The sequence below is a fragment of the Solanum dulcamara genome, chromosome 7, assembly GCF_947179165.1.
Source record: "Solanum dulcamara chromosome 7, daSolDulc1.2, whole genome shotgun sequence".
Classification (NCBI taxonomy): domain Eukaryota; kingdom Viridiplantae; phylum Streptophyta; class Magnoliopsida; order Solanales; family Solanaceae; genus Solanum; species Solanum dulcamara.
In genome coordinates this window covers 73,670,002-73,693,436 of record NC_077243.1, presented here as the reverse complement: position 1 = coordinate 73,693,436, position 23,435 = coordinate 73,670,002, and the positions used below count along the sequence as shown (strand labels likewise).

Genomic DNA, 23,435 nt, shown 5'->3' with positions numbered 1-23,435 from the left:
ATGGCTGACATACCTATCTTAGTAATGCATTATGAAAAATGAAATGATGCAAATTTTTATGTAGACTACATTATCAATGGGGTCGTTTTTAAAAAAAATGCATCTTATACAGAGTAGTATAATTTGATTACACTATAATTAGGTGTGGATGTGACTATCAAGACCCTGAAAGTTGAATATAAGGAGGAAGAGAGCAGCACTCTAATGGTTATACACAATGACATAGGTGTGAGAGTGTATGTAATGTTAAAAAAAACTACAAATGAATTTAACAAATATCCAATTTGTATAACTCTATTGAATAGGTGTAATCAGAACAATGAATTGTGTGAAGGAATATCAATTCACGGAGTACCGAGTAGCATCGAATCACTTTGTATAACTGGGGTTGATGAGTTTGAACAACAACAACTTGCGATTTCGAATTTGGTAGATCCACTGGCTACATTGGAATTTGGAAACTATGATATGGTAATTTCAGATCTGTATCATAAGTATGTTGAGGAGGATCAGCTATACAAGAGCAGTATGCAATTGAACAACGATTTCAATTTAGGACTGCAAGATCAAATTCAACTCAATTATATATATATATATATATATATATATATATATATATATGTGTGTGTGTGTGTGTGTGTGTGTGTGTGTGTGTTGTGTATAAGTATATTCTGTGTGTTAATATAACTGTATAATTTTAAAACTATTTTATGTACATTAATTAGGTATATTTGGATGTAGTTATACACTCGTGTGTTTCTCTGTTGATTGTTATTAGGGAATGAAGGCATCGGACACTAACAAATCAAAAATATTCAAAATTAAAACATTCAACCCGAAACATACATGCTCTTTAAAAGATAAAGTGTATTCGCAGCGACAAGTAACTAGTAATTTGATTGGTGGATTGTTAAGCCAAACTTGATATATCATAGAGGAAATACACACCTAATGACATTAAGAATGATATGAAGATGGAACTAGGTGTTGATGTTACTTACCAGTTGGCTTGGAAGGCTAAAGAAAAGGTTCTAAATTCTTTGAGGGGGACGCCAACAAAGTCATATGGTAAACTACCAGAATATTTATATATTCTGAGTATAACAAATCCAGGATCTCATATACGTTTGAAGAAAACTGAAGAAAATGAGTTTCTCTATTTATTTGTTGCATTGGATCTTTTCATAAAGGGGTTTGAACATTGTAAACCTATAGTTGTTGTGGATGAAAGTTACCTTAGAGGTCCTTACAATAGAACGTTTGTGACAGCAAACACTTTGAATGGTACAGATATGTGCAAATTAATTTTATACTACATATATTTATATATTTGAGAATTTATTGTTGTATATACTTGCTTTTTGTAGGATATATATTTTCATTGGTGTATATTGTGATTGATTCAAAAAATGACGTCTCTTGTACTTGATTTTTTGAACACCTAAGAGAATCGTATGGTGAAAGGAGTAATATGTGTGTTGAAGAAGAATGAGATCCTGATCTTGCTTTCCTTTCACCTCTTCAACAAGAGATGATTCAGCTCCATTTTGGACTATTGTACCACCCTCACTAGAGTCAATAAGTTGAACTCCCAAACGCGCAAGTCTATGCACTTTCGTTGCCAACTCCTTCTTTTCCTCTTCCACATGGGTTGTACTCCCCATAGATAACCTGCTAAGAGCATCAGCAACTACGTTTGCTTTACCTGGGTGGTAGAGAATGCTCATGTCATAATCCTTGAGCAATTCTAGCCATCTCCTCTGCCTCAAATTCAGCTCCTTCTAGCTGAATACATACTGTAAGCTTTTATGGTCTGTGAACACATCCACATGTACACCATAAAGATAGTGACGCCAGATCTTAAGAGAAAATACCACAACTGCCAACTCAAGGTCATGAGTGTGGTAGTTCCTCTCATGAGTCTTAAGCCGTCTGGAGACATAGGCAATGACCTTACCTTTCTGCATCAATACACATCCCAACCCAACTCTGGAAGCATCACAATAGATTACAAAACCATCCATTCCTTCGGGTAGGGATAGTACTTGAGCAGTAGTCAATCTAGCTTTCAACTCTTGAAAACTTTTCTCACAAGCATCAGACCATTGAAACTTAGCCTTCTTCTGAGTCAGCTTAGTCAATGGTGAGGATATGGATGAAAATCCTTCAACAAACTTCCTGTAGTAACCAGCCAAACCTAAAAAACTCTTTATGTCGGTTGGAGAGGTGGGTCTGGAACAGTTCTTAACTGCCTCAATCTTTTGAGTACCAACTTGAATTCTATCACCAGATATAATATGGTCTAGGAACGCTACAGACTCAAGCCAAAACTCACACTTCGAAAACTTAGCATATAACTCCCTCTTCTTAAGAGTTTGAAGGACAATCCTAAGGTGATTAACATGTTCACTCTTACTTCTAGAGTAGACCAAAATATCATCGATGAAGACAATTACAAACGTATCCAGGTATGGCTTGAATACCCAGTTCATGAGGTCCATAAAAGCTGCTGGAGCATTTATCAATCCAAAGGACATAACAAGAAACTCAAAATGACCATAGCGGGTTCGGAAAGCCGTCTTCGGGATATCACATTCTCTCACTTTCAACTGGTGATAACCTGATCTGAGGTCTATCTTAGAGAAGAATGTGACACCCTAAAGTTGGTCAAATAAATCATCAATTCTAGGGAGAGGATACTTGTTCTTTATGGTGACCTTGTTTAGTTGTCGGTAATCAATGCACATTTTAAGGGGCCCATCTTTCTTTCGCATAAATAGGATAGGAGCGCCCCAAGGTGAGACACTTGGCCTAATAAACCCCTTATCTAGGAGGACTTTCAGTTGTTCTTTCAACTTTTTCAACTCAGCGGGAGCCATTCTATAAGGAGGAATAGAGATAGGTTATATATCAGGAAGGACATCAATACCAAAGTCTATCTCTCTATCAGGAGGGATTCCGGGTAGATCCTCAGGAAAGACTTCAGAAAACTCCTTCACAATGGGAACTGACTCAAGAGATGGAGCCTGGTCATTAATATTTTTGACTCAGACTATATGATATATGCATCCCTTAGAGATTAACTTTTTAGCTTTAAGGTAGGAAATAAATTTACCTTTAGGTACTACAGAACTCCTCTTCCACTCTAAGATAGGCTCATTTGGAAATTGAAACTTGATAATTCGGGTCTTACAATCAACTGAAGCATAACAAGCATAAAGTCAGTCCATGCCAAGAATCACATCAAAATCTACCATGTCCAACTCAACTAAGTCAGCCATGGTATCCTTATGATAGATTGACACAGTACAATTTATATAGACCCTCTCAGCTAACATAGACTTACCAATAGGAGTAGACACGCTGAAAGGCTCAAGAAGACACTCAGAAAGGATATTAAATTTACTAGCCAAGTAAGGAGTCACAAAAGATAACGTAGCACCCAGATCAAGTAATGCATACACATCAAAAAAAGGACTCAGAGCATACCAGTAACAATATCGGGTGCATTCTCTTGGTCCTGGAAACTACCCATAGCATACAGACGGTTGGTTCCCCCACCTGCACTTGAAGCTGCACTTCTATGATTACCTCTATTCTGTGGAGCTGCAGAAGAAAACTAAGGTCTACTACTTCCATTTCCCTGTCTCTTTGAAGGACACTCATTCTAGAAGTGACCTGTCTTTCCACATCCATAGCAAGCATTGGTGCCCACACGACACTCTCCCAAATGGAGCCTCCCACATCTAGCACATGGTGGTTTCCCTCTAGAACCTTGAGCCAGACTTATTTGGGACTGAGAACCCTGAGCTTGGAAGTTTTGGTGACTCAACGACCTCTGATCATACCAGGTATTAGGTGTAAAAGTATTTGTTGAGGAAGGTACATAATTAGAAGACCTCTTCTGAAAGAAGGACTTGTTACCTTTTCCTTGCTTCTGTTCGTTCTCATGCCCAGCAGAATTAGCCTTCTTGCTTAGGTGTTCCTCTCAGTCCTTTTTCTTTTCATCCTCAACCTGCTGAGCATACACCATCGATCTAGAAAAATCCATGTCAGAAATTATTAACATTGCCTTACATTCTTTCTTTACATGCTTGCCTAGGCCAAAGACAAACTTCCTCATCTTAGACCTTATATGAGGAATCATTTTTGGGGTATATTTGGACAACTGAATAAACTTCAAACTATACTCTTTCACAGTCATACTCTCCTGCTTGAAGTTCACAAACTCCTTAATTTTTGCTTTACGTAGCTCTTGGGGAAAGAAGTTATCAAGGAATGCTCTTTCGAACTCATCCCAAAGAGCAAGCTCCGCATCCTCACCTCTACTTTCTTCCTACTGGTTATACCAGACATTTGCCACATCCTTGAGCTGATAAGACACCAACTCAAACCCCTTGATCTCTGTAGCATGCATCGCTTTTATTATCTTCCACACCTCATCAATGAAATTTTGGGGGTCTTCATCAACCTTGGAACCCATGAAGACCGGCGGATTCATTCTCAGAAAATATCTAATCCTCGTGGCAGCAGACGGCTCTTGATAACTAGAGCTAGGAGTTGGTGAACTCTGGCTACTATTTTGAGCAGCCACTAACTTGGTGAGCATAGCAATCGCTCCTCGAAAATCTTTCTCTGAAGTAGGAGTGGTCTGAACAGTAGGTATTTGGGGTACCTCAGTAGAACTTGCAGGTCGGCCCCTAGTTCTCCATGGAGGCATCTCTGACTGTGGAACCTCAATGATGGCAGGGTTCCTCTGACTGGTTGAATGTTTAGGAGGCATGTCTGAAACGCACGAATTATAAAGGAAGCTTTTATAGAGTTAAACTCTATCGTACGAACTCAGATTATGAAAAAAGTGAAATAATTCCTAATGTCCTATAGCCTCCTAATTATAAGTGTGGTGCACGACACACCCATAAGCAAGACTCTACTAGACATGGCTTCATAGACACCCTAGGACTCTTGAACTCTATGCTTTGATAACAAGTTTGTAACACCCTGAGAGGGTACCGTAGGCGTGGCCGGTACTTAGAAACCATCTCTAGCTTCTGAGAGAACCACTTGGTCTCATTACTCATTTGTTCATCAGCGGAAGACTTAAGAATACTAATGTGGGCTTGTCATCATCAACATCAAAGGAAAAATAGATAATTCTTAGAAGAAGTAGTTTCTAAGGAGAACTACTCCGATTACATCATCAAACTCTGTCTATAAAGCCTCTAATACTCTTAGATGGTGCCAATGACATGTCCATGGCTACCTTAAACACCTGTATCTGTATCATAAAATGATGCAGGTCGAATGACGTCAGTACGTGGAATGTACGAGTATGTAAAATAGCAGGAAGGTATGGACAAATATCAAGAAATTCTTCTCAAGAAAACTCAGCTCAGAACTCAACATCATCCCAACATTTTATAACTCAATAGTGGAAGAATTAATTCATTTAGAATTCAAGATTTGGATAAAACTCAACTATAACTTAATTATAAATAAATTAAATATTGGGCGCATGGACGAATTCAATCCGATGCTATGAAAGTCTTACATACCTCAAATCCGAAGCTTTACTCTGAATTGGAACACTCTTGGACCCCTAGCCTTTTCTTCTCGCCGGAGCATTTTGTGTACTACCCGGAGTATAAAAATCACCAGAGTAGTATTTTTATACTACTAAAACTAAAACTATTTTTGAGATTGAGTAAAGAAGTATATAGAGAGAAGAGTTGCTTAAGAAAGCTTGATGAATAAAATAAGGAAATAAGATGGGTATTTATAGGTGTGGAGGAGGGACTTAACAATAAATAAAATTAATTACAAATGATGATCTTGAAAATTCAATGGAGGATTTTGACGTCATGGATGATGTCAAATGGTTCTAGATCTTTCTTTGGTAGGTGAGATGGGATCTCATTTAACGGAATATCTATTTTTGAAGCTGCGTTTGAATAAGATAAATTCCTTATTAGGATTTTGTATCTTATAAGAATTGTAGATCTAGAAGTATAGTTTCAGTTAGTTCAAGAATCATCCAATTTGGAGCATCCTACCGTGAGATATGATTTGTCTTCTACAAACACTATATTCTGTCACAGCACCATGTCTTGAAAGAATTAATTTATTTGATCTACCTACCCTCTGAATCTTGAGATATGGTCTTCATAAAAGTTGTAGGTAATGTCGTTGTGGTTACTCAAAAATTTGAATAACTTAATTTGGACTATTCTACAAAAAGTTATACCCAAATTACTTTAGGCATGAGAGAACATGATCAAAATACTTTTAGAACATGATCAAAATACTTTAGAACATGATCAAAATACTTTAGGCATGAGAGAACATGATCAAAATACTTTTAGAACATGATCAAAATACTTTAGAACATGATCAAAATCTTTTCATGCTTTCATATAAGGACTTTTGATAAATCAACAATTTAATGCATTTAAAAGCCAATATAAGTTAATATGAGATAGGAAATTGAACTTCAAATATTTAATAATCTATGTATTTGGAATCATGATATGAAAAACCCATAAAGTTTTATGTTTGAATTAAATAGAAAACTTTGATAATTCATTTGGACTTCATGAAAGAAAGGATCCATGAATCAATAACATTTAGGGGGTGTTACAATATCTCCCCCTTTGAATCATTCGTCCTCGAATGAATATGAAACTAGGAGACATCAAGAATGAGTATCATCAAGACATCAATTTCTCAAAAACTCCATGACTAATATTCAAGAATATACATCGACTCAAAGGTAGGAGTAAGGAATATTACCTTGAACATCATCATCGGAAGGCACAAATAGATGAGAATATTTAGCCTTCATATCTTCTTCAGCTTCCCATGTAGCCTATTCAACAAATTGATTTCGCCATAGGACTTTGACAGATGTCACTTCCTTAGTTCTTAATTTGTGAACCTGACAATTAAGAATCTGAACTGGAATCTCTTCATAACTCAAACTCTCTTTCATACCAATGCTCTCAGTCGGGACAGCAAGTGAAGGATCTCCCAAATACTTCTTAAGCATAGAGATGTGAAACACGGAATTAATAGCAGCTAATTCTATGGGCAACTCCAATTCATAGGCTACGTTACCTACCCTCCTCATAATCTGATAAGGACCAATGTAGTAGGGACTAAGCTTTCCTTTCTTTCCAAATCTCATCACACCCTTCATGGGTGAAACTTTTAAGTATACCCAATCGTACACTTCGAACTCCAAATCTCTCCTCCTAACATCAGTGTAGGATTTCTGGCTACTCTGAGCAGTCCTCAACCTTTTTTGGATGGTTTTCACCTTCTCCATAGCTTGGTGAACCAAGTCTGGTCCAATCAACTTAGCTTCACCAACTTCAAACCAACCAATTGGTGATCTACACCTCCTCCCATACAAAGCTTCATAAGGAGCCATTTGAATACTCGAATGGAAACTATTATTATATGCAAACTCAATAAGGGGTAAATGATCATCCTAATTACCTTTGAAATCAATGACACAGGCTCTTAACATATCCTTCAAAGTTTGTATCGTACGCTCTGCCTGGCCATCTGTTTGCGGATGAAAAGCAGTACTAAGGTTCACTCTTGAACCCAAACCCTTCTGAAATGACTTTCAAAACTGAGCAGTAAATTGAGCTCCTCTATCAGAGATGATAGACAAAGGAACTCCATGCAGTCTAACAATCTCCCTAAGATAAAGTTTGGCATAATCCTCCGTAGTGTTTGTAGTCTTAACTGGCAAGAAATGAGCCGATTTGGTCATCTTATCCACAATCACCCAAATAGAGTCATGTTGTTTGCGGGTTCGTGGTAAACTAGTAATGAAGTCCATATTGATCATTTCTGTCACGCCCCGGAAGGGTACCCTAGACGTGATCGGCACTCGAAAGCCATTTCTGACCTTCAAGCGAACCACCTGATTCAGTCACACTATCATTCAATCACATTCACTCAAAGGAGGGTTCAATCATAACATACTATTCATAATATAAGGGCCGAGGCCCAATCACTATCAACTCATCAAAACAATAATGATAAGACTTCTCAAAAATAGTAGTCCAACCTTCCCTCACTCTAGTCTATGAATCCTTTATCAAAGTCTAGAAGGTGCCAATGACAAGCCCATGGCTACCAACAATCAAAATAAAGGAACGACAACAAAACTATACAAGAAAGTTCAACATCCTCCGGAAACTAGGAGAACTCACCAACTAGCTGGGGGTGTATGTGGATCTTCAACAAAGCACTGGTTGATGATCTCTAGTACTTGTCTCTGCATCATGAAACGATGCAGGCCAAATGGCGTCAGTACGTGGAATGTATGAGTATGTAAAATAGCCGGATGAAACAAACATCAAGAAAACATCAATATCAACTCAGGATCTCAACTCATATATATACATAACAACTAACTCAAGTGTCCTAAGTCTAACAAGAAATGGTTTAGACGGGACCAATCATAAGCCATTCAACTCAACTGACTCAGAGTACTATCAAGACCTAAATGGGAGTTTCTCTTATCCGACAACCATCACCTATGAGCCAGTGATAGTACAATAATCAAACATTGTTGCCACGCCCGTCTATACCTTGCCAAGGCATGAACGCCTCCCTAATCATGGAAACCATCGATTAGTCAAGTTCTATCATTTTAGGACAATAAAATAGGAAACATCCGACTTTAACGGTTTGATCCCACGGGAAGCATCTGACTTTAATAGTTCCATCCCTACCTACGTTGGCGGCGTAGTTTCTGGGGTTCAAGTATGGACTATACTCTTACCTGTTTTGGTGCTCGATACTCCTCCCATGACTCCATGCTCATAAGACTCCCTCCAATCATCTCAAACAAGCCCTCACGGCTAGTTTCATGTGGGACATTTCCAACTCATCAACTCTATTCTCATTTCAACTCAATTAAGTCATAATGGCAAGTTCCATTTAGGACCTCATCCACTCATCAATTATATCCTTCAATCAACTCAATCAAGCCTCATTTAGATAAGAATTTATAACCTCTTCTTAGGACTCATCACAACTCTAAGGCTTTAACCCAACAATTCAAGTAGAATAGCACATTCAAGAAAATTGACTTATGCAACATAATCACATGGTTAAAGAGATCAACAAAACATAATAATAAGTCATCTCTATCAACTCATACTAACATGAAGGTTTTAGGAACTTCTTAGCTCAATAACATCAACACCAATAAAGTCAAATTAATAGGAGACAAAACTCATTCGAACATAAACCATACCAAGAAACTCTATTCTCATGGACCTCTAACCTCAAAGCAAGAGTAGGGCACATGGGTGGACTCAACACATGTTTTGGATAGACTTACATACCTTAGTGAAGACTTGAAGAAAACCTTGTGGTTGGGTCTTCAATGGAGAACTCGAATCTTGAAGCTCTTGGAACAATTCTTTGTTAAAGAAGGACTTGGAGAAGAAGAAGAGGAAGAGAGAGGATCTTTCTAGGGCTTTTCTAGAGAGAGAGAGGGGCTGAAAATATGTCCCCAAAATGTTCAAGGATGATACATATATAATTTGGGACAATTCCTAAATTGCCCTTACTCCAAAATTCTGAAAAATAGGCTAAAAACGTTCCTAGGGCGATAGTGGCGCATCGCACCATTGCAGCGCCAGGCCGATTATGCCTAAAACCTACACAAATTTTAGTGGCGTGCCGCGCCAAGACCAAACTACTGAGGCATATTTTTGGAGCGATAGTGGCGCGTCGCGCCCTTACAGCGCCAAGGCCATATTTTATGGGTTCTGGAAATTTGGCTTGAAAACCCTACACACCTCGCAGTGGCGCGCCGCGCCAGGGGACAAACTACTGAGGCTTGTTCCTGGAGCAATAGTGGCGCGTTGCGCCACTGCGGCGCCAAGTCTAGATTTCCAGCAATTGCAACCCCGGCCTGAAATCCCTGCCGTGCTAGTTCATCTTAGGATCATCATATCTTTTGACCTCAAACTCCAATAATTATATTCTTGGCGGCATTGGAAAGAAGGCTCAATGACTTTTAATTTAATAGGTCGTGGGCCACCTAGATTGTCGTCCTTCAAAAGATAGGGTCGTTAGAAGTCAACCTCTTATGCGAACTCCTCAAACCTAGCCACGACGAATCTTTTGGATTTGATTCGGTCCTAGGGGTCCTTTATGGACCCACATCACCTCTAACGCTGCTCAATTTCTCAAAGACTCATCTTAACTCATGGAAATGCTCCACAATACTCGAGTTTGACCCTACCTGAATACAAGAAGGGTTCGAATCTTAGGGAAAATTTTTGAGGGGTGTTACATTATCTCCCCCTTGAGATTATTCATCCTCGAATGACGAGTGACCAAGAATGGACTCAGGGTGTAAATCACAATCGGAATTCAGTCAATCAACCAATCAATTTCTCAAACAAATTACCAATCTAACTCAAAATACACAAACAAATTCAAGTCAAGGAAATGGACATTACCTTCAACATTATCATCGGTAGGCACAAATAGATGTGGATATTTAGATTTCATGGCTTCCTCCACTTCCCATGTGTCTTCCTCAATAAATTGGTTTCTCCACAGGACTTTGACTGAGGCGATCTCTTTGTTCCTCAACTTGCGAATTTGGCGATCAAGAATTTGGACCGGAATCTCTTTATAGGATAAGCTATCCTTAACTCCAATACAGTCAATGGGGACTACCAACGAGGGATCGCCTAAGCACTTCTTCAACATTGAAATATGGAATACCGGATGAATAGAGGCTAGCTCTGAAGGTAACTCTAACTCATAAGCAACACTCCCAATCCGCCTCAAAATCTGGTAAGGACCAATATATCGAGGACTAAGCTTCCCCTTCTTTCCAAACCTCATGACGCCCTTCATGGGTGACACTTTCAAGTATACCCAATCACCCACCTCGAACTCCAAGTCTCTCCTCCTCACATTGGTGTAAGATTTTGGTGGCTTTGGGCTGTCTTTAGCCTATCTTGAATAACTCTCACCTTCTCCATGGCTTGGTGAACAAAATCAGGCCCAATCAACTCGACTTCACTAACCTCAAACCATCCAATTGGTGATCTACACCTCCTCCCATACAAAGCTTCATAAGGAGCCATTTGAATGCTTGCATGATAGCTATTATTATACACAAACTCTATAAGAGGTAAGTGATTGTCCCAATTTCCTTTGAAGTCAAGCACATAAGCTCTCAACATATCTTCCAATGTCTGAATGGTGCGCTCCGTTTGGCCATCCATCTGGGGATGAAAGGCCGTACTAAGGTTCACCTTCGAACCCAGTCCCTTCTGAAAAGATCTCCAGAATTGGGAAGTGAATTGAGCTCCTCTGTCCGAGATGATGGACAAGGGGACTACATGCAATCTAACGATCTCTTGAATGTATAACTTCGCATAATCCTCTGCGGTGTCCGTAGTCTTAACCTCCAAGAAGTGAGATGATTTTGTCATCCTATCCACAATTACCCAAATTGAATCATGTTGCTTCCGCGACTTCGGCAACCCTGTAATAAAGTCCATGTTGATCATCTCCCACTTCCATTCCAGAATTTCAATGTTTTGAGCTAAACCATATGGCCTTTGATGCTCAACCTTCACCTGTTGGCAATTCGGGCACTTGGAAACAAATTCCGCAGTGTCTCTCTTTATCCCACTCTACCAATAGATTTCCCTCAAGTCATGGTATATTTTTGTAGAGCTCGGATGAATAGAGTATCTAGAACTATGCGCTTCGGCCATAATCCTCTCTCGAACATCATCGACATCAGGCACACACAATCTATTTTGGTACCTCAACACACTATCTTCCTCTTTGGTAAAAACCATTACCTCTTATTTATGAACAACTCCCTTCAATTGGAGAAGGACGGGATCTCGGTCTTGTTTCTCCTTTACCTCTGCCACAAGTGAGGATGTAGACCCATCCTGAATAGTAACTCCGCCTTCATTGTTCTCTTCCAGACAAACTCCCAATTGGGTTAATCTGTGCACCTCTCTAGCCAATTCTCTCTTTCCTTTCTCCATGTGGGCAGTAGTACCCATAGACAACCTGCTAAGAGCATCAGCAACAACATTAGCTTTACCTGGATGGTAGAGGATGCTCATATCATAGTCTTTGAGTAGCTCGAGCCATCTCCTCTGCCTCAGATTGAGTTCCTTCTGGCTAAAGACGTATTGCATGCTCTTGTAATCGGTGAATACATCAACATGCACTCCATACAAGTAGTGGCGCCAAATTTTAAGGGCGAACACCATAGCTGTCAGCTCAAGGTCATGAGTTGGGTAGTTCTTCTCATGAACCTTAAGCTATCTTGAATCATAGGTTATCACCTTTCCCCTCTGCATCAGCACACAGCCCAAACCAACTCTAGATGCATCACAATAGATCATAAAACCCTTTGTTCCATCAGGCAAGGTTTGAACAGGAGCAGTGGTTAGCTTGGTCTTCAACTTCTGGAAACTCTCTTCACAAGCATCGGACCATTGGAACTTAGCCTTCTTTTGGGTCAGCTTGGTCAATGGTGATGATATAGATAAGAATCCCTCTACAAACCTTCGGTAGTAGCCAAACCCAAAAAGCTCTTTATCTCTGTCGGGGATGTGGGTCTGGGCCAATTCTTTACTGCCTCAATCTTCTGAGCATCCACCTGAATACCGTCTCCAGATACAATGCCTAGAAAAGCCACTGATGCAAGCCAAAATTCACATTTAGAGAACTTTGCATACAATACCTGGTCTTTCAAGGTTTGCAAGACGACTCTAAGATGATGGGCGTGCTCCTTCTCATTCTTGGAGTAGACCAAAATATCATCTATGAATACAATCACAAACATATCAAGATATAGTTTAAACACTCGGTTCATGAGATCCATAAAAGCTGCGGGGGAATTTGTCAACCCAAAGGTCATGACCAAAAATTCAAAGTGGCCATAATGAGTCCAAAAAACGGTCTTCAGAATATCACACTCCCTCACCTTCAACTGATGGTAGTCGGATCTCAAGTCTATCTTTGAAAAACAAGTGGTACCCTAAAGTTGGTCGAATAATTCATCTATTTTGGGGAGAAGGTACTTATTCTTTATGGTGACCTTGTTTAGATGCCTATAATCGATACACATTCTAAGGGACCCATCTTTTTTCACACAAATAGGACAAGAGCACCCCATGGTGAGACGCTCGGCCTAATGAATCCCTTATCTAACAAGTCCTTCAACTACTCCTTCAACTCTTTTAACTCATCCGGAGCCATCCTATATGGAGGAATTGAGATAGGCTGGGTATCAGGAAGAACATCAACCCCAAAGTCGATCTTCCTATCCGGAGGGACTCCAGGCAGATCTTTAGAAAAGACATCAGGAAACTCGTTGACAATTGGGACCGACTCAAGGGATGGTGACTCAACATTGTCATCTTTCACTTGGATAATATGATAGATACACCCTTTTGAGATTAGCTTCCTGGCCCTAAGGTAAGAAATAAACTTACCCTTAGGCACGACAGGACTCCCCTTCCACTCTATGACTGCCTCATTCGGGAATTTGAACTTAACAATCCGAGACCTACAATCAATAGAGGCATGACAGACATAAAGCTAGTCTATGCCAAGGATCACATCGAAATCAACCATGTCCAACTCAACCAAGTCAGCCAAGGTGTCCCTGTGATGAATTGACACAGTGCAACCTCTATAGACTCTCTCAGCTAAGATAGAATCACCGACAGAAGTAGTTACACTGAAGGGCTCAAGAAGATATTCAGGAATTTATTGAATTTACTAGACACTAAGGAGTCACAAAGGATAAGGTGGCACCCGGATCCATCAATACATAACAATCAAGAGAAGAGACTCGTATCATAACCGTTACGATATTTGGAGAGTTCTCCAGATCTTGACGACTACCCATGGCATATAGGCGGTTTGTACCTCTACTCGTACCTAAAGTAGAGCCCTTCTGATTACCTCTAGCCAGCGGTGCGGTGGCAGAATACTGGACTCTATTTCCCCCTATTGGATACTCCCTTTGGAAATGGTCTATTTGGCCGCATTTATAACAACCAACCCTTCCCACTCTACATTCTCCCAAGTGGAGCTTACCACACTTGTCGCATGGTGGCTTCCCTCTCGAGTCTTGACTTATGCTGTCCTGGGATTGAGAACCCTGGGGTCTGAGATTTTGATGACTCTGTCCCTACCGATCATACCTGTTCTGTGGTATAGATGCACTGGCGGTGGATGAGGCATAGTTGAAAGGCCTTTTCTAGAAGAAGGACCTGTTGCCCTTGTTTTGCCTCTGTTCATTCTCATGGCCCGCTGATTTTACCTTCTTACTCAGATGCTCCTCTTTGTCTTTTCTCTTCTCATCCTCTACCTGTTGAGCATACACCATTAATCTAGAAATATCCATATCCGAGATCAATAATGCTGCTTTGCATTCCCACTTCACATGCCTCCCTAATCTGAAGACGAACTTCCTCATCTTTGACCTCACATCTGGGATCATTTCTGGAGCATACCTAGATAGCTGGATGAACTTCAGGCCATACTCCTTAAGTATCATACCCTTCTATTTCAGATTCACAAATTCCTCCACTTTTGCTTTCCTCAATTCTCGAGGAAAGAAGTGGTCAAGAAAGGCTCCCTCAAATTCATCCTACCTAGCAGGTTCAGCATCCTCACTCCTACCTTGCTCTTATTGGTTATACCAGATGTTTGCCACATCCTTGAGTTGATAAGTCACAAACTCAATCCCCTTAATTTCCGTAGCATGCATAGCTTTCAGAATTTTCTACATCTCATCAATAAAGTTTTGGAGGTCTTCATCAACCTTAGAACTCGTGAATGCTGGTGGATTCATCCTTAGAAAGTCTTTAATTCTAGTGGTAGTAGACTGCTCTTGGAAACTAGAGCTAAGAGTCGGCGAACTCTGGTTACCATTCCGGGCAGATATTAATTGAGTGAGCATTGCAATTGCCCCTCGAAATTCTGCCTCTGATGTGGGTGCAGGTGGAGTAGCTGGTACTTGAGGTGCCTCCGAGTATCTCGCAGGTCAGCCTCTAGCCCTTGCTGGGCGTACCTCTGATTGGGGCATCTCGGCGTTATCAATAATTCTCTGGCTAGCTGTGCATTTAGGAGGCATTATCTGTAATGTGTAAATGCACGAATTAGAAAGGAGTTTTATAGAGTTTAACTCCATCGCACGAATTCAGAGCATGAAAAAAGTGAAATAATTCCTAATGTCCTACAGCCTCCTGCTTATAAGTGTGGTGTGCAACACACCCATAAGCAAGACTCTACTAGACATGGCTTCATAGACTCCCTAGGACTCTTAAACTCTGGGCTCTGATACCATGTTTGTCACGCCCCGGGAGGGTACCCTAGACGTGACCGGTACTCGAAAGCCATTTCTGACCTTCAAGCGAACCACCTGATTCAGTCACACTATCATTCAATCACATTCACTCAAAGGAGGGTTCAATCATAACATATTATTCATAATATAAGGGCCAAGGCCCAATCACTATCAACTTATCAAAACAATAATGATAAGACTTCTCAAAAATAGCTGTCCAACCTTCCCTCACTCTAGTCTATGAAGCCTCTATCAAAGTCTAGAAGGTGCCAATGACAAGCCCATGGCTACCAACAATCAAAATAAAGGACGACAACAAAACTATACAAGAAAGCTCAACATCCTCCGGAAACTAGGAGGACTTACCAACTAGCTGGGGGTGTATGTGGATCTTCAACAAAGCATCGGTTGATGATCTCTAGTACTTGTCTCTGCATCATCAAATGATGCAGGCCAAATGGCGTCAGTACGTGGAATGTATGAGTATGTAAAATGGCCGGATGAAACAAACATCAAGAAAACATCAATATCAACTCAGGATCTCAACTCATATATATACATAACAACTAACTCAAGTGTCCTAAGTCTAACAAGAAATGGTTTAGATGGGACCAATCACAAGCCATTCAACTCAACTGACTCGGAGTACTATCAAGACCTAAATGGGAGTTTCTCTTATCCAACAACCATCACCTATGAGCCAGTGATAGTACAATAATCAAACGTTGTTGCCACGCCCGTCTATACCTTGCCAAGGCATGAACGCCTCCCTAATCATGGAAACCATCGATTAGTCAAGTTCTATCATTTTAGGACAATAAAGTAGGAAACATCCGACTTTAACGGTTTGATCCCACGGGAAGCATCTGACTTTAATAGTTCCATCCCTACCTACGTTGGCGGCGTAGTTTCTGGGGTTCAAGTATGGACTATACTCTTACCTGTTTTGGTGCTCGATACTCCTCCCATGACTCCATGCTCATAAGACTCCCTCCAATCATCTCAAACAAGCCCTCACGGCTAGTTTCATGTGGGACATTTCCAACTCATCAACTCTATTCTCATTTCAACTCAATTAAGTCATAATGGCAAGTTCCATTTAGGACCTCATCCACTCATCAATTATATCCTTCAATCAACTCAATCAAGCCTCATTTAGATAAGAATTTATAACCTCTTCTTAGGACTCATCACAACTCTAAGGCTTTAACCCAACAATTCAAGTAGAATAGCACATTCAAGAAAATTGACTTATGCAACATAATAACATGGTTAAAGAGATCAACAAAACATAATAATAAGTCATCTCTATCAACTCATACTAACATGAAGGTTTTAGGAACTTCTTAGCTCAATAACATCAACACCAATAAAGTCAAATTAATAGGAGACAAAACTCATTCGAACATAAACCATACCAAGAAACTCTATTCTCATGGACCTCTAACCTCAAAGCAAGAGTAGGGCACATGGGTGGACTCAACACATGTTTTGGATAGACTTACATACCTTAGTGAAGACTTGAAGAAAACCTTGTGGTTGGGTCTTCAATGGAGAACTCGAATCTTGAAGCTCTTGGAACAATTCTTTGTTAAAGAAGGACTTGGAGAAGAAGAAGAGGAAGAGAGAGGATCTTTCTAGGGCTTTTCTAGAGAGAGAGAGGGGCTGAAAATATGTCCCCAAAATGTTCAAGGATGATACATATATAATTTGGGACAATTCCTAAATTGCCCTTACTCCAAAATTCTGAAAAATAGGCTAAAAACGTTCCTAGCACGATAGTGGCGCATCGCACCATTGCAGCGCCAGGCCGATTATGCCTAAAACCTGCATAACTTTTAGTGGCGCGCCGCACCAAGGACCAAACTACTGAGGCATGTTTTTGGCGCGATAGTGGCGCGTCGCGCCCTTACAGCGCTAAGGCTATGTTTTTTGGGTTCTAGAAATTTGGCTTGAAAACCCTGCACACCTCATAGTGGCGCGACGTGCCAGGGGCCAAACTACTGAGGCTTGTTTCTGGTGCGATAGTGGCGCGTCGCGCCACTGCGGCGCCAAGTCCAGATTTCCAGCAGTTGCAACCCCAGCCTGAAATCCCTACCGTGCTAGTTCATCTTAGGATTGTCATATCTTTTGACTCCGAACTCCAAAAATTACATTCTTGGTGGCTTTGAAAGAAGGCTCAATGACCTTTAATTTAATAGGTCGTGGGCCACCCAGATTGTCGTCCTTCAAAAGATAGGGTCGTTAGAAGTCAACCCCTTATGCGAACTCCTCCTCAAACCTAGGCACGATGAATCTTTTGGATTTGATTTGGTCCTAGGTGTCCTTCATGGCCCCACATCACCTCTAACGCTGCTCAATTTATTAAAGACTCATCTTAACTCATGCAAATGCTCCACAATACTCGAGTTCAACCCTACCCGAATACAAGAAGGGTTCGAATCTTAGGGAAAATTTTTGAGGGGTGTTACAATTTCCCACTTCAATTCTGGGATCTCTATATTCTGAGCCACTCCACAAGGTCTTTGGTGCTCAACTTTAACTTGTTGGCAGTTCGGGCACTTGGACACAAGCTCTACTATATCTCTCTTCATTCCACTCCATCAGTATATTTCTCTCAAGTCGTGGTACATCTTTATTGAACCTGGGTGGATGGAATACCTAGAATTATGGGCTTCTGCCATGATTCTCTCTCGAATACCATCAATACTTGGAATACATAATCTCCCTTGATATCTCAACACTCCATCTCCCCTTTTGGTAAAAGCCATTACCTTCTGCTTGTGAACCTCATCCTTCAGTTGAAGAAGAATGAGATGCTGATCTTGCATTCCTTTCACCTCTTCAACTAGAGATTATTTAGCTCCATTTTGGACTATTGTACCACCCTCACTAGAGTCAATAAGTTGAACTCCCAAATGTGCAAGTCTATGCACTTCCTTTGCCAACTTCTTTTTTTCTTCTTCCACATGGGTTGTACTCCCCATAGATAACCTGCTAAGAGCATCAGCAACTACATTTGCTTTACCTGGGTAGTAGAGAATGCTCATGTCATAATCCTTGAGCAATTCAAGCCATCTCCTCTGCCTCAAATTCAGCTCCTTCTGGCTGAATACATATTGTAAGCTTTTATGGTCTGTGAACACATCCACATGTACACCACAAAGATAGTGACGCCAGATCTTAAGAGTAAATACCACAGCTGCCAACTCAAGGTCATGAATGGGTTAGTTCCTCTCAAGAGTCTTAAGCCGTCTGGAGGCATAGGCAATTACCTTACCTTTCTGCATCAATACACATCCCAACCCAACTCTGGAAACATCATAATAGATTATAAAACCATCCGTTCCTTCGGATAGGGATAGTACTGGAGCAGTAGTCAATCTAGCTTTCAACTCTTGAAAACTTTTCTCACAAGCATCAGACCATTGAAACTTAGCCTTTTTCTGAGTCAGCTTAGTCAATGGTAAGGATATGGATGAAAATCCTTCAACAAACTACCTGTAATAACCAGCTAAACCTAAAAAACTCTTTATGTCGATTAGAGAGGTGGGTCTGGGCCAGTTCTTAACTGCCTCAATCTTTTGAGTATCAACTTGAATTCCATCACCAGATATAATATGTCCTAGGAACGCTACAGACTCAAGCCAAAACTCACACTTCGAAAACTTAGCATACAACTCCCTCTTCTTAAGAGTTTGAAGGACAATCCTAAGGTGATTAACATGCTCACTCTTACTTCTAGAGTAGACCAAAATATCATTGATGAAGACAATTACAAACGTATCCAGGTATGGCTTGAATACTCAATTCATGAGGTCCATAAAAGCTGCTGGAGCATTTGTCAATCCAAAGGACATAACAAGAAACGCAAAATGACCATAGCGGGTTCGGAAAGCCGTCTTTAGGATGTCACATTCTCTCACTTTCAACTGGTGATAGCCTAATCTGAGGTCTATCTTAGAGAAGCATGTGGCACCCTGAAGTTGGTCAAATAAATCATCTATTCTAGGGAGAGGATACTTGTTTTTTATGGTGACCTTGTTTAGTTGCTGGTAATCAATGCACATTCTAAGGGGCCCATCTTTCTTTCGCACAAATAGGATAGGAGCGCCCCAAGGTGAGACACTTGGCCTAATAAACCCCTTATCTAGGAGGACTTTTAGTTGTTCTTTCAACTCTTTCAACTCAGCGAGAGCCATCCTATAAAGAGGAAAAGAGATAGGTTCTGTATCAGGAAGGACATCAATACCAAAGTCTATCTCTCTATCAGGAGGGATTCTGGGTAGATCCTCAGGAAAGACTTCAGGAAACTCATTCACAATGGGAACTGACTCAAGAGATAGAGCCTGATCATTAATATTTTTAACTCGGACTATATGATATATGCATCCCTTAGAGATTAACTTTCTGGCTTTAAGGTAGGAAATAAATTTACCTTTAGGTACTACAGAACTCCTCTTCCACTCTAAGATAGGCTCATTTGGAAATTGAAACTTGACAATTCGGGTCTTATAATCAACTGAAGCATAACAAGCATAAACCCAGTCCATGCCAAGAATTACATCAAAATCTACCATGTCCAACTCAACTAATTCAACCATGGTATCCTTATGATAGATTGACACAGTATAATTTATATAGACCCTCTCAGCTAACATAGACTTACCAATAGGAGTAGACACGCTGAAAGGCTCAAGAAGACACTCAGGAAGGATATCAAATTTACTAGCCAAGTAAGGAGTCACAAAAGATAACATAGCACCCAGATCAAGTAATGCATACACATCAAAAAAAGGACTCGAAGCATACCAGTAACAGCATCTGGTGCATTCTCTTGGTCCTAGCAACTACTCATAGCATACAGACGGTTGGTTCCCCCGCCTGCACTTGAAGCTGCACTTCTATGATTACTTCAATTCTGTGGAGCTGCAGAAGAAAACTATGGTCTACTACTTCCATCTCCCTGTCTCTTTGAAGGACACTCATTCTAGAAGTGACCTGTCTTTCCACATCTATAGCAAGCATTGGTGGCCACACGACACTCTCCCAAATAGAGCCTTTCATATCTAGCACATGGTGGTTTCCCTCTAGAACCTTGAGCCAGACTTAATTGGGACTGAGAACCCTGAGCTTGGAAGTTTTGGTGACTCAATGACCTCTGATCATACCTGGTATTAGGTGAAAAAGTATTTGTTGAGGAAGGTACATAATTAGAAGACCTCTTCTGAAAGAAGGACTTGTTACCTTTTCCTTGCTTCTGTTCGTTCTCATGCCCAGCAGACTTAGCCTTCTTGCTTAGGTGTTCCTCTCAGTCCTTTTTCTTGTCATCCTCAACCTGTTGAGCATACACTATCGATCTAGAAAAATCCATGTCAGAAATCATTAACATTGCCTTACATTCTTTCTTTACATGCTTGCCTAGGCCAGAGACAAACTTCCTCATCTAAGACCTTATATGAGGAATCATTTCTGGGGCATATTTGGACAACTGAATAAACTTCAAACTATACTCTTTCACAGTCATACTCTCCTGCTTGAGGTTCACAAACTTCTCAATTTTTGCTTCACGTAGCTCTTGGGGAAAGAAGTTCTCAAGGAATGCTCTTTCAAACTTATCCCAAAGAGCAGGCTCCGCATCCTCACCTCTACTTTCTTCCCACTGGTTATACCAGACATTTGTCATATCCTTGAGCTAATAAGACACCAACTCAACCCCCTCGTTCTCTGTATCATGCATCACTTTTAGTATCTTCCACACCTCATCAATGAAATTTTAGAGGTCTTCATCAACCTTGGAACCCGTGAAGACCGGCGGATTCATTCTCAGAAAATATCTAATTCTCGTGGCAGCAGATGGCTCTTGATAACTAGAGCTAGGAGTTGGTGAACTCTGGCTACTATTTTGAGCAGCCACTAACTTGGTGAGCATAGCAATCGCTCCTCGAAAATCTTTCTCTGAAGTAGGAGTGGTTTGAACAGTAGGTATTTGGGGTACCTCAGTAGACCTTGCAGGTCGGCCCCTAGTTCTCTGTGGAGGTATCTCTAACTGTGGAACCTCAGTGATGGCAGGGTTCTTCTGACTGGTTGAACGTTTAGGAGGCATGTCTGAAACGCATGAATTAGAAAGGAAGCTTTTATAGAGTTAAACTCTATCGCACGAACTCAGATTATGAAAGAAGTGAAATAATTCCTAATGTCCTATAGCCTCCTGATTATAAGTGTGGTACATGACACACCCATAAGCAAGACTCTACTAGACATGGCTTCATACACACCCTAGGACTCTTGAACTCTGTGCTTTGATACCAAGTTTGTAACGCCCCAAGAGGGTACCCTAGGTGTGGCCGGCACTCAGAAACCATCTTTGGCTTCCGAGAGAACCACTTGGTCTTATTACTCATTTGTTCATCAGCGGAAGACTTAAGAATACTAATGTGGGCTTGTCATCATCAACATCAAAGGAAAAATAGATAATTCTTAGAAGAAGTAGTTTCTAAGGAGAACTACTCCGATTACATCATCAAACTCTATCTATGAAGCATCTAATACTCTTAGATGGTGCCAATGACATGTCCATGGCTACCTTAAACGAAATATAATACTCAATAATAATTAAAGGATAAAGAGTTCCTCTGAATACAAGAAGGACTCACCAAATAGCTGAAAAATAATGATCTTCAATGATGCGCCTGTTGAGGATCTCTAACACCTGTATCTGCATCATAAAATGATGCAGGTCGAATGACGTCAGTACGTGGAATGTACGAGTATGTAAAATGGCAAGAAGGTATGGACAATATCAAGAAATTCCTCTCAAGAAACCTCAGCTCAGAACTCAACATCATCTCAACATTTATATGTAATGCAAGTTTAAAAATAATAATAATAATAATAATAAGCAATGCTTACTCAGTTGGGAGTTTCTCTAACCGACAACCATCACTTATGAGCTAGCGATGATACAACGAAGCGATGTTGTTGCCACATCCATCCAATACCTTGCCAGGGTAAAGGACATCACCGTCTTAGATCCACTCATCAAAGTCCTCTTTGGGGACTTAAGAGGCATAGCCTCCATCCTATGCTGGCTACGTAGTTCTGGGTTTGAGTCAATCAAACTCTTACCCAACTCGGTGCTCAATACTACTCCCAAAATATGTGTTCATATTAATCTCATCATCTACTCTCATTGGACTTTAATTTAAATCATCAAACTCATCTCATTACCTCTTCATCAATCATTATACTTCAAAAAAACATCATTTACATCTCATTAAAACATCTTGCTCAAAACATCATTTACTCAAATTTATTTAAACTCAACTCTTTTTCTCTTTCAAAACTCAATAAAATACATATATAGTATTAATTTATATTACTATTTTTATCAATGAAAATATTAAAAAGCCAACATCTTTATTCAAAATTTGTGTAAAAATATTCATGAACATCAAATCAATTAGAATTCATGGGAAAGTAGCCATGAACAATAATTCCAATAATATGAGAGATAACAATAATAATAATATTAATGCATAAATATATTTAACTCAATAGAGGAAGAATTAATTCATTTAGAATTCAAGATTTGGATAAAACTCAACTATAACTCAATTATAAATAAATTAAATATTGGACGCATGGACGAACTCAATCCGATGCTATGAAAGTCTTATATACCTCAAATCCGAAGCTTTACTCTGAATTGGAACACTCTTGGACCCCTAGCCTTTTCTTCTCGCCGGAGCGTTTTATGTACTACCCGGAGTATAAGAATCACCGGAGTAGTATTTTTATACTACTGAAACTAAAACTATTTTTGAGAATGAGTAAAGAAGTATATAGAGAGAAGAGTTGCTTAAGAAAGCTTGATGAATAAAATAAGGAAATAAAGTGGGTATTTATAGGTGTAGAGGAGGGACTTAACAATAAATAAAATTAATTACAAAGGATGATCTTGAAAATTCAATGGAGGATTTTGATGTCATGGATGATGTCAAATGGTTCTAGATCTTTCTATGGTAGGTGAGATGAGATCTTATTTAAC

At 40.0% G+C, this 23,435-nt stretch overlaps 1 pseudogene; it reads left to right on the top strand.

Annotated features, from left to right (window-relative positions):
• Positions 1–781: 781 nt before the first annotated feature.
• On the top strand, positions 782–1,429 carry LOC129894868 (uncharacterized; annotated as a pseudogene).
• Positions 1,430–23,435: the final 22,006 nt, after the last annotated feature.